The sequence below is a fragment of the Pteropus vampyrus genome, unplaced genomic scaffold (genome assembly GCF_000151845.1).
Source record: "Pteropus vampyrus isolate Shadow unplaced genomic scaffold, Pvam_2.0 Scaffold106, whole genome shotgun sequence".
NCBI classification, from domain to species: Eukaryota; Metazoa; Chordata; class Mammalia; order Chiroptera; family Pteropodidae; genus Pteropus; species Pteropus vampyrus.
In genome coordinates, this window is record NW_011888887.1 from 4,276,558 (window position 1) to 4,297,629 (window position 21,072).

Genomic DNA, 21,072 nt, shown 5'->3' on the forward strand with positions numbered 1-21,072 from the left:
AGTAAAAGTAAAATAAATGAATGGGACTATATCAAACTAAAAAGCTTCTGCAAAGCAAAGGAAACCATCAATGAGACAAAGAGGTAACCAATTAAATAGAAGATATTTGCAAACACCTCCAATAAAGGCCTAATATCAAAAATATACAAAGAACTTATACAACTCAACAATAAAAAAACCCCAAACAATCCAATTAACAAACGGACAGAGGACCTGAACAGACACTTCTCCTGAGAAGACATACAACTGGCCAACAGACATATGAAAAGATGCTCAACTTCACTAGCTATTAGGGAAATGCAAGTCAAAAGCACAATGAGGCATCACCTCATACCTGTTAGAATGGCTATCATCAATAGGACAAATAATAACAAGTGTTGGAGAGGTTGTGGGGAAAAAGGAACCCTCATACATTGCTGGTGGGAATGTAAATTGGTACAGGCACTATGGAAAACAGTATGGAGGCTTCTCAAAAAACTAAGAATAGAACTACCACATGACCCAGGAAAATATATGCACCCTGATGTTCATAGCAACATTATTCACAGTGGCCAAGACATGGAAACAACCGAAGTATCCTTCAATAGATGATTGGATAAAGATTGTATATATGGTACATACATACAATGGGATATTACTCAGCTATAAGAAAAGATGCAATACTACCATTTGCGACAACATGGATAGATCTCAAGATTATCATGCTAAGTAAAATAAATCAGATAGAAAAAGTTGAGAACCATATAATTTCACTTGTATGTGAGATATAAATCTAAAAGCAACAAACGAACAAGATAAACAAACAGAGACTCATGGACATGAACAACAGTTTAGTGGTTACCAGAAGGAAGGATAGAGGAGGAGGGAGATAGATAAGGGTCAATGGGGTCAAATATATGATAACAGAAATTTAACATTGGTTGGTGAACACAATGCAATATACAGATGATGTATTATAGAATTGTACATTCAAAACCTATATAATTTTATTAACCAATATTGCCCCAATAAATTTAATAAAAATAAATAAAGCTACTCATAATCCTACAATTCAGCAATCCCACTCGTAGGTATATCCTAGAAAAATGGCACCACATGTGCACTAGGAGTCTGTCTATATAAAAATGTTCATCGCAGCTTTGTTTGCAATAACAAAAATTTAAGAAAACTTTTGAAAGTCCATTGACAGAGGCATTGAAAAATACATTATGGCATATTCCCACAATGAAATATGAAACCTCTGTGGAAAATATAGAATATCTTTAGTTAAATAAAACAATGAGAGGATCTCTGAACCATAATATTTATTGAACAAAAAGAATAACCAATCCTAAATACTATATATAGTAAGGAAATTTTTATAAGGAATAAAATTAAGCTATATTAGATAATATGCTATTCATGGAAACATATGCATGTTATAAATATTTTCACAAAAACAAGTGAAAATAAAATTTAGGACAGTGATTATCTAAGAGGTTAAGCAGGTAGATAGGATTGTGAATAAGAAGCACACATTATAATTTTTTGCTCTAAAGTTTAATGGTAGGTCCATGGGTATTATTTTAATTAAACTTCATAACTTACATTTACATTGCATACATTTTTTCATATATCAAATATTACATAAAAAAATTGAAGCCTAGAAAAGTTAGGTAATTTCAAAGCCCATAGCAAAAGTAAAAGAGAGATCTATGGTATAAACTAGGTCAGTTTTTCCTTATATAAGGTCAATATTCTTCTATCATCTATCCTTGTGGGTTCTCGAACTTGAATGCATATTGGAATCACGTAAAGAGTTTTTAAAAATAGTGATATCTAGGGTCAACTTCCAGAGAATTTGATTTAATGGGACTGGGATAGGGCCTTGATGTAAGAATTTTAAATTTCTCCCAGGAAATTCTATGTGCAATAAAGTATAAAAACTGTTGATGTATTCTTAAAAGAAAGAACTTCACTACATACTTTTAAAAATATATCAATAATAATGTCACAGAAACTATCTCACTTGGTTGAAAGAACAAAATGAAAATGCACACATAATTAATTAAATAAAAATTATATTTAGCCCAATGTCCTACTTAGTATAAAGAGAATGTTGAAATAAAAATACAAGGCTTTGCAAATATGAAAATTATAATTTTCTAATCTGAAAATCTAGAGAAGGCAACAACATATATTAGCATAACCATTATAGTAATAAAAATATGTAATTGAATTAAATACTTTAACTCCAGGAAATAAATAGAGATATTGCTGAGCTACTATAGAATAAACAAAATGAATGTCATTAACTTAATGCCACATTTGTAACTTTTATATTAACTAGAACCAAAATGAAAGTGAGCTGACTTTTTTGAAAGTGTGATGACTATTATCAATTAAAGAAAATAAATATTTGTTGAATAAAAAAAGTGCATGTTCCTTATGCTAGTAAAGAACCACTGAGCTATAAGTATAATACAGACACAAAGATATAATGGACTTAAACATGCATAGAGGGGACTATCCTTTTTGCATTATTTTTCAAGTTAGATATGGTTCTTTGTAATACAATCTTATGATTTCTTAGTAAAATTGCATTGAAATCACAAAATTGCAACAAAAAGTTTTACAAATTACTATTAGAAACAGGTTTTGTTTAAACTTTTATAGTCATTTTGATAGTTTTATTTTGTAGTTCATTATAGGAAGATTTCATTCTTCATGTGCTAAAAATTGGGTAGTATATTAATGTTACTTATAATTTATAATATTTAAGCTCTTTAGCAATTCAAAATGATAGTGAATGCAGTTTTATTTCATAAAAACAACTGCTACTTTTTTCATAGCAGGCTCTGAACAAAGAAACTACAAATATTTTAGTGAATTGAAGCTCAATAATGCTACTTTTCTAGATTTTCGGATTAGAAAAGCATAAGTTTCATATATACAAACCTTATATTTTTACTTCAGTATTTCATTTATAGAAATTGATTTAGGATGCCATCGTGTGGTATAATGACTATGTTGAAAAAGCAAATGCATAGTAGAGTAGAATATGTATTTATTACAGTAATGCTATAGTTTTATGGAAAAAAATTAATGCTGCTTAAGAATTTATGAGAAAATAGATAGTTCAGATGAGGGGACAAATTCTTTTCTTTTACAACTATGATACCTCCTTGTCTGTAAGGCTCATAAGGGAAAATAGATACTATAAAATAAAAATTTTAGAAACAACAGAGTTAGGCTGACTCATAATCTTCCCCATTACCAAATTTAAATGATTGAATGAGGCAATAAAATACTACCAATTACAGGCAAAAGATATTTAATTTCTTTTCTTTCTTTCTTTCTTCTTTCTTTCTTTCTTTCTTTTTTTCTTTCTTTCTTTCTTTTCTCTCTCTCTCTCTCTCTCTCCCCCCCCCTCTCTCTTTTTTTTTTTTTTTTTTTTCTCTCTCTCTCTCTCTCTCTCGTTTCTTTCTCTTTTTGCTCTAAAGAATCTGATTCTATATCACTCAGCTACCCCAGAAAGAAGAGAAAACATATAAGAAGAAAACAGAATAAATCCATCTTTTGATATTGAATGAAAAATTACCTTGTCCTAAATCTACTGAGTGCTATGTTTTTGATGGAAAGAGAAACAAAGAGAAGATTTGGATTCCTAAGATCTAGTCATTCATTAACTTTTCTGATTGATCAATGGTAAGCCATTTAACTTACCAGACCTTAGTTTCCTCATTTATCAAATAAAGGATTTGGATTATTTATATCTATGATCTCCTCTAAATCAATAATCCTTCTACACTTTCACCTTCCCTCACACTTTGTAAGCGTCTTATGTATCAACACCAATAAAAGAAAATTGAAAACCTGAAAGAAAGATAAAGATGTTGGAAATTGAAACACAGCTCATAGTGTACAAAGGCAGTAAAATTAAGACATAAAATATTATAGATTTCACAGAATGGAAAAATGGATGACAGAGACTGAAAGATTCTCACCAGCTTTATGGAGACATGAAACTTGAACTGAGCATAGAAAAATAAGATTGACTTGCATGAAGGAGTATTCCAAGTGAGTGAGGGAGAATGAGTAAATGGAAGAAGACTCCAAAATGGAAACAGGTAAGCAATTAAGAGACAAGACTCTGTACACTAATCGCTATAGACTAAATGTTCGTGTTCCTGCCAAATTCATATGTTGAAACCTGATCCCCAATGTGATGGTATTTGGAGATGGAAACTTTGGGAGGTGGTTAGGTCATAAGGGCAATGTGCTCATGAATGGGATTCATGCCCTTATAAAAGAGACCCCACAGAGTAACCTTGCATCTTCTACCATGTGAAGACACAGGGAGAAGATGGCTAGATATGAACCAGGAAGCAGGCCCTCCCTAGACACTGCATCTGCTCGTACCGTGATCCTGGACTTCCCAGCCTTCAGAACTATGAGAAAGGCTTGTTTAAGTTTCACAGTCTATAGTATTCTGTAATAGCAGCCCAAACTGACTAAGACACTAATCAAACATATTTGATTTGACCTGAGGAGTATTTTAATAATCAGAAATTTTCACACAGAAATTCTTATTTTCAACTCCTCTTACAAGTAAAAGATCTGGCAACATTTGCCCATAAATCCCTACATGGCAAAAGATGATGAGGTTGACCTTTTATAAAATGCCTGCATTCTCCAAGTTACCTTATTTTCCAGAACTCTAGTCTTTCTCCATGTTGACCTGCTTTACACATTTATGTTATTTGTCTAAAACTGCAGCCATTAATTTGTTGAATATGCAACCTCTGGATATAGAGTCACATAAGCCAGATTGGAGTGAATGAGAACAGAAAACATAAAATAAGTGGAGACTGGGTTTAAATGCATCTATTTTATAAAACCTGTTAAAGACTTGAAATAAGCATGAGCTATTATATAGAGTATATGTAAAAGAAGGTATCCCAAAATCTGCAAGTATTTATACTCCCTAATCATATACTTGTAAAACGAATTTCATATTAAAGCAAGAATAAAACAATAATGTCTGCTTTACTCAATAAACTATGTCCCTGTAGCCACATCATTTGATTCAACATAATAAAGAAGCCGACGATGGAATTTTTTTTAAAAAAAGGCTGATTATCTCACTGCACAGAGTTTGTGCATATTTAGATCATATGAATTCCTAAGCCCTGTGTGGCTCAGAATCTTCCTCAGCTGTTTTCATAAGGGAGACTTAATATTAAAAAAATAATCATTTTTCCAATTCGAGTTCTGGGATTAACAATGTAGTTTAATTTGAATTACCCACTCTGAGGCGACAATTATAAACTCTGGATAAAATATAAAAACCAACCATTTAAAGGCACTGGAGAGCAACCAAAAGCAGGCAAACCGAAGGGAGTTGAACTCTTGAAAGAAAGGAACTCAACTGGGTGATATAAACATCTGTGTCACTTCTCTTGAGGACACATTCCAGTGTTCTCAGATTCAGAATGGCTAATATTCAAGTAGGAATACTGCTTCAGGAGTACTGCTTTAATGTAAGAGGATGGAGTTTGAGACTTCCCGAGTAGCTGGAAATTAATAGAGAAAATCCCCCAAAACAGGGCACCATAAAGACAAAGTCTGGAAATCTGTATATACCCTCCTCTAACTCTTGAATGACCTATGAACCAAACATATGGAAGAGACTCTAAGAAGCAGCGTGAAAAGTAGTGACTGGAAAGTTGAAGAGCTGAGCAGAAACGTAAGCTGCTGACAACTGCAGAAAAGAGTTTGAGATTTGCATACTGCTAGATCTGAAGATCTTGGCCAAACTGTTAGCTGACCATTAAACTCAAAAAGATATACCTTAAGAATAAAGAATATGCTCCAGAACTAAGGAATTTTCCCTAAGAGTAAGGGCTAAACTAAAACAGACTCTTCCAATAAAGTGAAAACCAACCCTCCACAAGTTCAAGGTGATCAGCCAACAATTAAATTGCTGGCACTAACAAAAATCAGAACTCTTCACAGGAAGTTAGCAGAATCCAGAGACTCTACAATGTTCCTACATTTTCTAGAAAGCAGTGTAACACTAAGGAGACTTTGATAGTTGAAGTTATATACTATAATACCTTAAACAACCACTAAATAATATAAAATAAAATAGAAGCATGACCACAAAGGGCCAATAGATGATAAAAAAAGGAATAGTAAAACATATTCCATTAAACCAAAATAAGGCCGAGAAAGAGAAATAGATGAGGGAAAGATGCAAACAGAGAAAACAAATAGAAAAATTGGTAGCTCTAAATCCAAACATATCAATTTTTACATTAAATTTAAATGAATGAAAGCTTGTAATTAAAAGACAATGTCAAGCGAGATTAAAAAAAAGACCTAACCATATGTTGTCTATGAGATATATTATCAATTTAAAAACACAGAAAAGGTGAAAGAGAAAGAGTAGAAAAAATATTATCATGAAAAAGGTAAGCACTAAAAAAGGTATGGAAATATTAATATCAGGTCATGCAGATTCTCAGGCAAAGGAGATTAACCAGAAGTAAAGAGTGATATTTGATAATATTAGAAGGGTCAATTTCTCAGGAAACATTAAAATAATAAATATACGTTTACTTAATAGGAGAGATTCAATAAACATAAAGCAAACTGCCAGAATGAAACGGCAATACAGTAAAATCTACAATTATAGTTGGAGATTATTACACTGCTCTCTCACCAATAAAACTAGAATAAATATTTTAGAAAATTATTATAGAAAAGATTTTAATTATTCTATCAACCACTTTGAGCTAATTTGACATTTATAGAACACTACACACAACTATAGAATGCATACTATTTTCAAGTACACCCAGAGCATTTACTAATATAGACCATAGAAAAAGTATCACTATATTTTTAAAAATTGAAATTTTACAAAGTATGACCTCTGGTAACAATAGAATTAAATTTGAAGTGAATAAAAGTGATAGCTATGAATCCTGTACATATTTGAAAATTTAAAAGTATAGTTATAAATAACCATGGTTCAAAGAAGAAATTACAAGTATAATAAAATATTTTGTACTCAGGTAAAATAAAAATACAACTCAAAGCAGAGTTTAGAGGGAAATTTGTGGCTTTGAAGATATATCTTAGAAAAGAATAACAGTTTTAAAATCAGTGCTCTGAATTTCTATCTTATAAAGCTAGAGAGAGAGAGAGAAGAGAGAGAGGAAGAGAGAGAAAGTATGCCCAAAGTAAATAGAAAGAACTATGGGATAATGACACCAAATGGTTAGTCACAGTAAGCACTTGGGAGGGTAAAGGCAAGGCTGGAGTACAATTTACACTTCAAGTTGAGGATAATAGACTCACTGCTGTATCATGGGGCTGACAAGACCACTTGGGGAGTTGAAATCTTCAGATGAATTATGTTGTGCAAGTGCAAGTCTTTCTAGACATTCTTCCACTATGCAAAGAACTTTGACCACTTTTCTAAAGGCTTATAAACTGATCAAAATACAAGATATGAAATGGTGTGGGTTTTTTTGCAAATCATTCTTCATCTCTTGTATAGGAACAAGAATTTTATTTCTGGAATAAATTTACTTAATATATACCATTAAAATATTTTTTTAAAGAAAGTGACATTCTTCCTATTGTTTCTAAAGCTCTTGCTAAGCATACACAAATCAGTGTAATAAGTGGTCTGAACACCTTTCACCTTCTTGTAGCAGAATAGAAACGAAAAATATCTGTCGTTTGGTGCACAATGCTACACCAAAGAAAAATGCTGAAGAATCACTTGAGCTAAAAATAAATCGTAATCTAAAGTGTTAAACTCTTTGAAGACAAAACATTGGCATCTCATCTATTAAGCAGCTTCTGTTTATAAAGGAATTACAAGAGAAAGGCAGAATGTAAACACAAAGTAGTCTTGTTATAATTAATCATAGACTTCTTTATCCTTGTGATAATTTTATATAACCCTCAAGAGGGAATTATGATGACATTTTAAATATAATCAAAGATAAAAACTTTTGGATGCCTACATTACAAAGCTATAGGATAATTTTTCATGAGACGAATTTATTGCAAGCAGGGGTAGCCTTAGAATGAATGCAACACAGGTGACCATTTTAAGAGTTCTCATGGTAGATATAATTTAAGGAAAAAAAGGCCTTCCGGACCCCAAATGGCCACACATGATTTGGCTAGGTTTCTAAAATTTCCTCCATTAAAAATTCATTCTGTAGAGTCAGTAGTTTTTGGGCCTTCAAAAGACCTCCATGAAATTTTCAGTAACTGTTAGAAGAAAAACCCCTTAAGACATTGTAAACTAACATCTCAAAAACCACTGGTTTAAACTAGCAAAATATATAAGAGGTGGTTGTGGAAAACAGCACCATCAGAGGTGAGAAGAGTTCTACCTTACTTAACCAATTTGATTAGGTCTATCTGTACTGAGAATATTTTTTTTTAGTTTTGTTTAGTTTAGTTTTTAATAGAGCTGTATTAAATTATCCTGTAGCTAGTAGAATAATCTGAAAGTCTCAAGTATGAAAATGTATGTGATGTAAAATAAACTGTAGAATTGAAATCACTATCAAAATGGAAAATTTTCTTTTTTATGACTTGAAATGTGATAATAGGAAAAGAGATGACAGTCACAGATGTGCATGATATTATTGTCATCACTGGGATGGCAAATAGCTTAAGTATAAAAACAAATATTTGCTAGGACTTAATTTTTTTCTAAATCTTGTCTGTGAGTGTATACGTGGTTTTGTTTGTTTTTTTGTTTTGCTATAAACTATGGGTATGTGTATGATTTTTTAAACAAATTAAATACATGCAAATATCTACATTTTATAAAGCAAAATACCTAAATTAAAGACAAACTTCAAGAGTATTGCCTTAAAATTTTAAATTTAAAAATATCAGTATTGTTTCATATATACTATTCTATTCTTATAATTATTCTGATCCCATTGAATGAATTGATCAAATGTTGCCCTCATCAGGCCAGAAATGGTTTACCAGTGAATTTCTGCAGTTCCCAGGGGCTGAAACTGGCAGAATAACATGGCTGTAGATGCAAACTAGTCAGTGATAGGGAAGAATAGGTCCCAGCAAAACAATTTTCAACAGACATTTAGTATAAACCAAGATCATTTTTAAGACCAGTTTTAAATCTTGAAGATTTAGGAATAGGCGGAATGTCAATTTAATTCAATCTTCATCTTCAGACCATAATCTCTTCTTTTTAAAAGGTAAATCGGCTCTGTTCTTCTGGTTAAAGCCTTCCAATGACTTCCTTTTGTACTAGAATGAAAGCACAATTCCTTATCTGGATTTACAGGAAGGTCTGACTTCAGTGACAATTTGACCCCCTCCCTTCCTCCCCCTCACTACTCTGCATCCACACTGATCAGGTTTTAATTACCGCATGCAGTGAACCTTCTCCTTCACCCGGGCCTTGCCCTCACTGCTCCCTCTGTACAGTCTCTTTTCTAAGGCAGGCTCATTCTCCTCCAACAGGTCTCTGCCCAAAATCACTCCCTCAGAGAGATCTTTCCTGGCTATCTAAAGTGGAATCCTCCAATTACTTTCAATCTTATCACCCAGTTAATTTCACTCATGGGATTTAAAATAATCTGTAATTACCTCATTTGCTCATTGATTGATCTGTCCTCCATTTTAGCCTATATATGAAGATGGGCCGCATATATGTCTGATTCACCACCATGTCTCCAGCACTTAGCAAGATGCCTGGCCTAGAGTAGAGATTTCAGCTATGTTTAGCTTCCCACTATTTTTATGATTATTGCAAGGCTTTATAAAAGCCGCTTCAACAGCTAGACTGTCCTGTCCCAAACGTCGATTTGTTTTCCTCTTTTTTGAATCAGGTGGAAACAGTGAAAGTAGTGAAAAATTTTGGAAATATTTTGAAGGTAAAGACTCAGGATTGTCTAATAGATTGAGCATATAATATGAGTGGAATAAAGATAAGAATGATTTCAAGTTCTGAGTTAATGGAAAGATGAACTTTTCCATTTAAGAAAATTACAAAATGGGCAGGTTTGAGTCAGAGGGAGATGAGATAAATTTTGGATACGTTGAATGTGAGGTGTTTGTCAGGTCATCTAAATAAAAATACAATGTAGATGATTATGCACCTGAGTACAGAGTTCAAGGGAAAAATTAGGCTCCTGAAGGACCAAGAGACCAAAATAAAAATATGTATCATTGTGAACCTCGTTCATTTAATTTAATTTAATGATTTAAATCACTTTTCATGCAGATGCTTCAACTATATGCACCCAGAGCCTAGTTTGCTCAGTTTGCTTACATTGAAATTCTATGAGATGAATCTGGCCAAGATCTTTATTTTTCTCCATAAGCCCATTCTTCTAGCCTAATAATTAAAAAATACAGAGCAGGCCTTAAATTTTGCTGGTGAATGCTCAGCAAATGTTCTCCTTCACCTTATCTTCTGCTTTAAAAACACTAATCTGTGTGGTTGTCAAATGACTGAGGATTAAAAGGAGCTGTTTTTACAGGAAAATGATGCCCTGACTTTTTAGTGCGAAAGGAACTGAACCTTAAAATCATATAAGAACATCGGATAATTGATTCTTTGTATGTATCTATTTTTCTTTTCTTTTTCCTGTTTATTGTTTGCAAATAATACAATGTATATGTTGGAATATCTTGGCAGTTTATAAGCCTAAATAAATCAAGCAGTTTGTAAGCATGAAACAGGATGTATTGTGTAGCTATAAATAAAAATAGCTATTTTGCTATCTTTAGATTAATAAGCACCTTAGACAGTGCCATTTTACTTAATTGTTGTAAGTTTTTTGTTTGTACTAGTTTTCATTTTATAATGTGGACATTTTACTATCCTCTATTAATTGTTGTACTAGTTTTCATTTTATAATGTGGATATTTTACTATCCTCTATTAAAACTCTTCTTTGAGATGCAGAGCTATAGAAGACCAATAAGAAAAATAAACAAATGTAGAGAACACATTTTAAGATAGTTGCTTGAGCAGAGGAAAGTGGCTTCTTATAAGTTTAAAAGAGATGCTGATGCAGGGGGGAGCATAGCTGAGCTGTGGCATTGACGATAGTACAAAAATTGCTACATAAATTTAACTAGACATTTATTTTCGTACAAGAGTCCCTAAAGATTTTAGTTCAAGAATTTAACGAAAATTTAGTTGATTCCTACCCATGTGCTCCTTGAAAAGAGTCTATTTCAACCATTAGAGTGTTGCTACATCTCTGTGAAAACTATGGAAGTTTTTCAAATATGGAATCGTATTGGAGTGAGAAAATCTTGGACTCTTATTCCAAGTCTGCTGTCTTGTTCCTTATCTCCTAGGTAACCTTGTGAAATCTAGTTTTCTCTAATACAAGAAGGACATTGGACCATATGACTCCTATGTCTTCTCATGGGAATGGCTCTTAAAACAGGTGACAGCTTTGACTGGTCAGCCTCCTCACAGCTGGAAGTGAACTCTCCAGCTCCTAGTCAAGGACAAGTCTTTGCAGTGATCATGATGCTTAGGGGAGAAGAAGAAGCAAAGCAACATAATCCACTAACATAAATGATTCACGCTGGCTCTAGATGGAAGAAATAATAGGCCTGCAGTACTCCTGATGTTCTCAAATAGGCATGTTTAATTTCATAAAATTATAGAAAACTTAACTGTGCTTCTTTTGTTATTCCAAGCAAATTTCTACCAGAATTCAAGCAGGGGAAAGAAATGCTAATGAAGGAAAGAAGAATGAGAGATGGCAGGACATGGTTGATACAACAGTGCTCCCTACTTGCATGCCCAAATCAGACTTGCACACCTAATTTCTTAAATTCCCTTCTCATTAAAACACAGAGGGTGTTTCATTGTTCTGCACCTATTTCATCCTCAATGACTCCCTGATAGTAGTAACCTATTTTCTTCCAAGACAGTGCCAAACAAAGTAATCTTTTGTGGTTCCAGTTATACAAAAAGTCTAGAAGTTTGCTTTCTATCATGCCTTACAGATACCAGTGAGTATTAAAGTGGCTTTTTTTTTTTTCACGAACCTTAATTGTTGTTGTGGTGGTGGTTCGTTTCTGCTTTTCTGTGTGTGTGAGAGAGAGCCTATATTCCCTCATATTAAATCTAGTTGTTTTAAAAATGTACCTGAACATAATTTTACCCCTTATCACCTTAGTCTCCAATAGAATCTCAATGCGAGCGGGCTGAGAAAACGGTATCAGAAGTGGCTGTCCACATGTGGAGGGAAAATATGGCAATTATTCCATGTCGTGACTCACTGAGACAGCCAAATAGGATCATTCAAGTCCTAAAGGAAATTTCAGGGGTCTGAATTACCCACTTTGGTTGTCTACATCAATCAAATTAACTGCCCTCTTGTCTGATTCTCACTCTACTGGTAACATATAGTCACAATTAAAGGCGAAAGATATGGAATGGTTCTCTGACAGTGAGGCTTGCTCAGCAACAGAACATATGAACATTGAATAATTTTCATTTCTGATGACTGGAAACCCCACTGAGTCATGATTGGATTAGATGCATTCCTGACCATGGGAAGGAAAGAGAGAAAATGTCTTCTTGAGAATCCCTTAGTGCTTTCATTTATTTATATTTTTTTCCCTAAATATATAGTGTTTTGTGCATACATTCTTCCAAAAAGCAACTGTATTTTTCTTTTTTATGTCATCCAGATAAATTACCAGTACCTTGGGCCTATCACTTTATCATACTCTCAAACAAATCTGAACTAGTATCAACCAGAACTCTGAAATACAGGGCTAAAGTGACTGCTTACAAAGCCAGGAGTGTAAGAAGTTACAGTAATACTACATGCTATCTGGACTCCTGTAATATCAGTGGATATTCTGCATATACTGGCATCCAGAACTTAAAGATTTTCATAACATTGGGATTATTAATAGAGTAGTATATAAAATTGAAAAAGAGAAGGCAAAAGGGAGCTTGTAAATTATTTTATGGATTTTTTCTTTTATATGCATGCACTAGTCACAGCCTCCCTCTGCTCCATATCAGTATGCTTAACGTGTGGTTGATTCTTTGACCAGCTGTGTTTAGAACTCTGTGTGACAGCAAGTGCTATGTGATGACTGAGGACAGCTAGAATGAATATAGAGATGTTGGAAGCTTTTCCAAAATGAAGCAGAGGGTCTTGCTGGTAGAATTAGGGAGCTCAGGCTTGTTCAGTTGTGATTACTGCTTCTGCTGCCATTTCTGCTGCTCCCCTACCTCCTCCACATTCACACCATTGCTGCAACATACTGATACACTGAAAATAAACCTAGAAAGTCTTCGGTCTGGGTTATTCCAACTCAAACTTGACTAAAATGCCTCAGAGGCCAATACATAGAATATTAACAGAGAGTCACTGGCCAGGTTCTCAGAGTGGGGTAAATCGCCCTGCCTGCGCCGTGGGCTGCATCATTTCACAGGCTAGTCTCTTCCAGCCAGATACGGTACTGTCAGGGAAGCTGTCTGAGTGCCAGGTGGACTTCACTGCTTATTGTCCTCCTTCCTGTATTTTATCAAGGGACAGGAGGTGAGCATTGTAGGAATAAGACCCATAGGCATTTGGGATTTTGTGAGGATGAGTATGTTAGATTGTTTTTAATGCTTGGCCTTAAGAAAGTCACTCCTGAAAATTACTGCTGCTGTTAACACGTGCTATTTATTGCCCAGCAAGAAAAGAAGCTAGTGAAATTATTATATGTGACTTTTTTTTTTTTTTGGCTATGATTCACTTATCACAAGCTCTCCTTGCTTGAAATCAGTATGCTAATGGTTGGTTGATTTGTCAGCCAGCTGTGCTTAGACTTCTGTGTGACAATATTGGTTCGCGTATATAAATGGTTTAGTAAAATTACAATACTAAAGATAGGCTTTTTTCTTTGAATGGCTTTATGCAGGAAAAAAAAAAAAAACAACAGAAAGAGACCACTCGACATTAGTTCTAGATCGACAGGATTCAGGTTAGTGAACTATTGTGAACATCCAAGAATTCAGTGACATATCACTTCAGATATGATGGATGCTTAGCAATTACTGATCTTATATTGCAGTGACAGAGTTGGCATTGAAAGTGGAAGCTGTTCAGAATGATAAATGGATATGACAATTTATTAAAAATATAAGTCATGATTCCTACTGGATGTTGATACATGCTTTTAAGAAGGAGCTGGAAGATTAAAGAAAAAAAAACAAATTAAAAGGGAATTTAAAATGTGAAAATTAGAGTTTTGGGAAGAACGACATATCTACAGCACACACCAAATTTATAAACAAATGCAGAAATTCTAGAAAGGTAGCAGCGATATAGTTTGGAGATAATGAAGACATGCATGAAGACATGAGATGTGTCACAATTTTCACATAATCCTGGTACCTTCTCTCATTCTCCTGATTGGTGTCTTCCATCACATTCTCCTGGTTGTTGCTATTCCCCATTGGGCTCCATGTCGCAAAACACCTGAAGCCTGTTCAGAGGATATTTTAAACCTGCTCTGAGATCTCTGATTTCATAGCAGTCCTTGGCATAAACATTTTCACATAGTCTGGTTAACTTGTTTGGATTGTGTTTTACTTTCACAAATGAAAATGGAGTATATGAAGTACAGAGCTTAAAAGTGTTGTGGGGAGAAATTAATCCCTAAAGTGCATATCACTGTACCTTATTTGTTGGATAAACTGCTAGAAGAAAATGTGCCATTGCTAATGATATCAATGTATCATTAACAAATCTTGTCTTCAAAAAAAGAATTGGCAAGACTAGTAAAAATTTTTAAAGTCCTATAAGCCTGTGAAATAACCAGAAAGGCCATTGAGTTTTGCATCTAACTGACAATCTACCTTTGTAATTTCTTGGTATTTTGATATATGCAAATGTTTTATTAGAAGATAGAAATTCATCTCTCCTGTGTGTACATAGATATACATATATTATATATAGTATACTGTATTACTACTCTTTCCGAACATTTCAATCTCTAGAAGTTTTTACACTTTAGATGATCTAAGCTGATGATATAATCAATTTTTTAAAATTCAAAGAATTGTTTGAAACTCCTTTTGTAATACCACTCTTCCTCTGTATATGTACATATATAATTATATAGTTATAATATGTATATAATTATAATACATAACATATTATATATGATATATTATTTACACATTATATGAAATATACTTTATATGTGTATATTTTTTCCTCCATTAGCTTTAGTCAAAATCACACTGACTCCCTGGAAAGTGCTTCTTCCTTGACAGAGATTTCCTAATATTAACTAGAGAGATGCCAAGACCCAGAAAAAAATGTCCCTTCATCAAAATTAAGTTCTGAAAACCAAGAGACAGAAACTGAAAAAAAAAATAAAAATAAAAAGTTTTTCTTATGATCTGAGGATAAATTTTTAACAACTGCTCAAGTCTTTACCATCAACTGAAGTTCACATCAGGGGAAACAAAGCAACTAAAGTTCACATGAGGGGAAAGAAAGTAAGGAGTCAGAATGCATTTGTTTATGTTCAAATTCCTGCATATAGTAGTTGTGACTCTTTGAGCAAATTACTTAGCCTCTCAGTATCTGCATCTATAAAATGGAGATTTTCTAGATATATAAAATCTATAAAACGGGTTAAAAAATCATATCTACATCCGAGGGTCGTGTTCATCACAGTGCCTTGTTTAGAAAATGACTTCATGTGGGTGGCAAACAGAATCATTTAGCTCTGACGCTGGAGACTCATCTTGACTTGCCTGGTAACTCACTGCTAGAAACAGGGGTCTTAGAGTCTCCCATTTGATGGAGTTTCTCCCAAACCCAACTTCCCAAGGAGCCCAATGGCCTCCTTCTAAGAGCACTTCCCAAGGGCTCCAGATTTTGGGCCACTGGCACTTCTAGTATCTCCTATCCAGCTGATGCCCAACTTCAGATGGTTTGGCAACTGAGACTAAAATGTTTTCATTATTTCATTGTTAAAAAAGTCGTTTTCATATTTATATTACATTATACATAGACTAGCAGTCAGGCAGGGTCTCTTCCCTCAAAACGCAGACCCCGTGAATGCTCGATTGCTTCTTTCGACTCCAGCACATCTCTCAATGAGATAATGAAAAAAGAGGACCGCGTGCCCCTTTTTACTGACTATTGCTCTCTCCAATAAAGCCTGCTCTTTAGCCTCACTCATGGGACATTGTGGTATCTACTTTTCCCCACTTTGTCACCATTCAATAAATGTTAGCACTTTCTAGTTCTACTACTTGGGAGATAGCTCCATTTATAAAGGAGGCTGTGGAGGACACGCAGTAGCCTTGAGTACAACCACTCTGTTTGTGAAGTCGGCCATGTAAAATTTCTTGCCTAAATGACAACGAATATTCTTAGTCTATTCGTGTTAGTTTCACCTGGGATCTCTTCCAGGTGCTGGTCTTATGAATGAAGTCTTTTCACATAAAATTTCGAGCAGACTAAGTATGATCAGAGATAAAGTTTTAGGTTAATAGCCTCCTAGTCTTCACATATGTGCAAATAATTAGCTGTGATTTTTAGTGATTCAAGGCATAAGCTTAGAAAGTACATTTACAAGAAACCTCAGAATCTACACAACCCAAAAGTGCAGATGTGGGAATTGGTTTTTGAAAATTTGGCCTTCGGCATTCTGAATTCTCAGCCTTAAGGTAAATTTAAGATAGGTTTACTGACAAAGAAGGAAAATGAAAATACTGTGCTTTGAAAATACTATACTATATGCCTTTTTTTTTTTTTTTGGCTGCAGCTTTTATGATATAGTAAAAAACCATAATGATTTTTTCATTTTTAAAAAACTGCTGAGGGGCAAAAAGAGCATGCATCCAACAGCATGTTCCACTAACTTAAAACCAAAATAAAAAAAAATCAATATATAGAAGCAAAATAATGAATTTTCTTTTGAAGAATTTTATAAAGGAGTCAAATCTGCGAGTCATTCAGAGCAAAATATATGTTTATAAACATATAAAAAACAGAATTCCTGATTTCAAAGAATTTTATAGGCTGAAAACACAAGTGAGGAAAAATGTTTTTGGAACAAATTATAGGTCATGAAATGAAGCAGATGCTTTATCAATAAGAAAGCGTCCCCTGTCCCTCCCCAAAAGCTCCCATTTTATCCTTACTAGTAAATTTGCAAATCTACACACTGAAATAAATATACTTTAGTGCTCCAAGGCAATAAAGAAACATATCTTAAATCTTCTGTCCTCCTACATTTTAAATGTGCCACCTCTTCTGTAGGAGCTCTTAAATGTTGGCCTTCTTGCTGTCTTTCACATTGCTATTTATTGAAAACACAAACTGGAGATTTCTAGGAATACTTGCCAAGGAATTGGTGATATGACCCTATGCATGAAGACCTTTCAGAAGTGAAAATGATCTGAGCATATAATGGGCTTTAAACTATACCTTTGTGCTTTACCTATGGGACTTCAACGTGCTCAGATATTCATTAAATATATTAAGTCCAGTTTGTGGACCTGGAAGTGGGAAGAGATGGAGAACTAACAAATGGAACTAGCTATGGGACTGCTGAATAGATGCAGAATCAACAAATGGAAAAAATAAAATCTCCTATAGTTAATATTTAGTGAGCCAGTGATATATTTTCAATGCATAGTTTAGATTTAAATTTGCTTTCCAACAACTTTTTTAAAAGCAGGTGTGTCCCATTATCACATACTGTTAATAGAAAATAGAGACTGTTCAGCCAGGCCTGACCTCACTTTTGTCTTGATGTTATTGAGCGACAGCCCTATTCCATTCATCTCTGTCGTACCCAGAGATTAGTACACCCCGAGCTGGAGTCAGAAATATGCACAACTCCAGGGGGCATTGTTCACATGCACTACAGTGTGAATGGTGCAACGTGAAAGTCACCCTGGGAGCTGTGCCACACTGAAGTGTTTCTTCTAGAGAGATGCCCAGATGGCTGTGACACAATGGCTCTCTCATCTGATTCAAGGACTGTAAGTTTAATTGCTAGGACCTATAATGAGCTGTAAGAAAGAAAGATAAGGAGATAACATTTTCAAAGATCAGTGAGGAATGATTGTCATTTACATAATGAACTGCAGGGTCTGATGAGAAGCTTAATTTACTAATCTTTCAAAGCCTATAGGACTCTTTGGGTCTTAACCCCATCCCTCTTTTGTCTCTTCTCTTCCCCTACTCCAAACCATGTGCATATCTTTCATTCTCAGCATGTCTCTCCCCTTACTTATTTCATCTCCCTTTCCCTTTGGTCTCTTTCATCTTTCTGCTTATAACTTTTATTTCTCTATTCTGCTATTTTAAGCATTCTCAATATGTCTCCTTTTCTCTCTGTCTTTCCTTTATGTGTCCCATCAGGCACCATTCACCTCCACCTGCCTTTTCACCATCTATTTATCCTTTCACTTGCTGTTTCTTTAATCTCCTTTTGTCAATATCCAATTTCTTCTTGTTTTCTAGTTTCTTCCTTACTATCTCTTTCTTTAACTTCCCATGAATGAGAAACCATAGTATACTTGTTCAATGTCCTCTCTTTGTGGTCTCAGATTGATTTTTCTTTCACGTCTGTTGTCCTCAAAAATATACAAAAGACATTTGGGGATTCTAAAGTAAATAGTAATATCTGTGACATTTAAAGCTGGCATTTTCATTGCACCTTGATCATATTGCAGTCTTATAAATATTTATAATATATGGTGAAGGATATTTTTATAATATTTATTTCTGTACTTGAAACTACTGAAGTACAAGCTGTGTGATACTTACTCTCAAATTTACATATCTTCCTCATTGATATTAGAATTCTTTTAAAAATTCTTAAATCTCCGTCAAAACTCTTCTCAAGTATGTGTCTATCTTTCTGTTGACTGTGTACAAAAGGAAAGCCTGCCTAGTCTTGTTCCACCCAAATTATAATGCCTGCAATAAAGTCTGCCTTTGGGCAACGAGAGTCCCATAATTTTGGAACTCAAATAATGATTTAGACAAATGTTGAAGAAAAAAATTTTGAAAATGATTTAGCATCTTCTTTAAGAAATTAGAAAATGAACCACATAATAGATCAAAGAATAGAAGTAGTAATAGATTCATAGACATAAGAACAAAAATACATGAGTTAAAATACAAAATCTGGTTCATTGAAAAAAAAAATACATAAAATAGATGAAACACTAAAACTAATGAAAGAGAATATAAAAGACAAAACACAAATACACAAAGTAAGAATTGGCTGAAAACAGAACAGCCACAGAGACAGAGAGAATAAAAAGGAATCTTAAGATGCTACTTTTCAATTATGGCCCAATAAATTCTGAAAAATGGGATGAAAATAATATTTAGAGAAAACATAACTTGCTAAAATTGACTTAAGAAGAAAGAGACTGACATTCAGGATTGATATGCCAGATAATTTTATGACAGGTGCCTCAAACAATAATAACTGAATCTAGCTGTACCTGTGCATTATGGCTGAATATCAGCCTTGCCAATAGCTATATAAAATAGGAAAATTTGACAAATAGCTACCCTTAGAAGAGGCATAAGGTACTGATGTCTTAAGAGGAAATTCTACCAGAGTTTGAAAGAGTAAATCATTCCAAATTACTGAAACTACTTTGGAACATAGAAAAAAAAGTAGGAATTCAGTTTTTCAATAAAGATAGTATTTAACATTTTTTTTAAATGTCAAAGGGAGGTAGATAACTCAATAAATGTTGTTGGGACAATTGAATAGCCATCTGGAGAGACACCTCATACCATACACTAAAAAAACCTTTCATTGGACCAATGACTAAAATGTTCAAAATGAATCTTTAAGAGTACTAGAAGACAATGTGACAAAATTTAAATCTTAAAATGAAAAGAGCTTTCAAAATAGATCAAAATATCTATAAATCATAGTGAAAAATTTATAAATTATAGTATGTAGAAAAATGACTGTATGGCAAAAAACAATATCAGCAAAATTTAAAGATAAATAAAAATGGTGGAAAAGACAAATATTTATAGATCTTACCATAGACAAACTGACATATAGATTAATAGATAAACAGTTCTTGCAAACAAAAAGAAAAAGATAAAAACTCAATAGAAAAATGAGCAAAAGAGTAAGGAGTTAATTCTCATATAAAGAAAAAAAAACCTTTTAACATATAAAAGGTGTTCAAATCACTCAACTTAAGAAAAATAAAAATAAAAACTAATTTTAGAAACTATATTTCACTTTTCAGAATGTCAAAACCCAAAAGTTTGTCAACACTATCTATTGGAAAGTCTAAAGAGAAACAGGCACTCTCATACATTAAATTTGTAGAACACCTCTAAAAGACAATTTGGAAATATCTACCCACATTACAAAGGATATGCCCCCTGACACAGCAATTATACTTCTGAGAATTTATCATACATGTGTAAAAAGATAAATGTGAAAGGTTACTTTTGTGCTTGTCTGTAGTAGCAGACAATATAAACCAACCAAATGCCAACCAACAGGAAATTGGTTAAATAAATTTTAGTACATCCTTACTAAGGAAAACATCATAATAGTTAAAAATAATAATTATGAGAACATTCTCTAGTATCAGCATGGAAAAATTTCTAAAAAATGAAGTTAAGTGAAAAATGCAACCAGTATATTTAGGATGCTAACTTTCACGTAAAAATGGAGAGAAATTTAAAATGTACTTATAATTTTTTATATTTAATAGACCCTGGAAGCAATTAGTGATAGAGAAAGATGGGGGCAAACTAGACAAATGAAGGTAAGCAATGGGAAGGAGGCTTTCACGTATTGAAACATTGATTTATATTATATAATAATATCTATGTTAAGTAAAAAGAAACAGTTTTTGAGAAGTGAGTACCTGCTCATGATAAAATATCTAAGAAGTGGTAGAGCCAAGATTTGAATTAAAAAAGAGAAATTGTGTTAAATAATGCGGCACTTGATTATATATAAGTTCTATGACTTTGAAATGTGATGTGTTAGAATAACAGGACTATTTTGA

At 33.5% G+C, this 21,072-nt stretch overlaps 1 protein-coding gene across 1 annotated transcript in view; it reads right to left on the reverse strand.

The window, feature by feature from the left end:
• The window catches only part of TMEM232 (transmembrane protein 232), a 160,228-nt gene that overhangs the window by 56,702 nt on the left and 82,454 nt on the right, over positions 1–21,072 (reverse strand). The gene's annotated exons all lie outside the window — the stretch shown is intronic.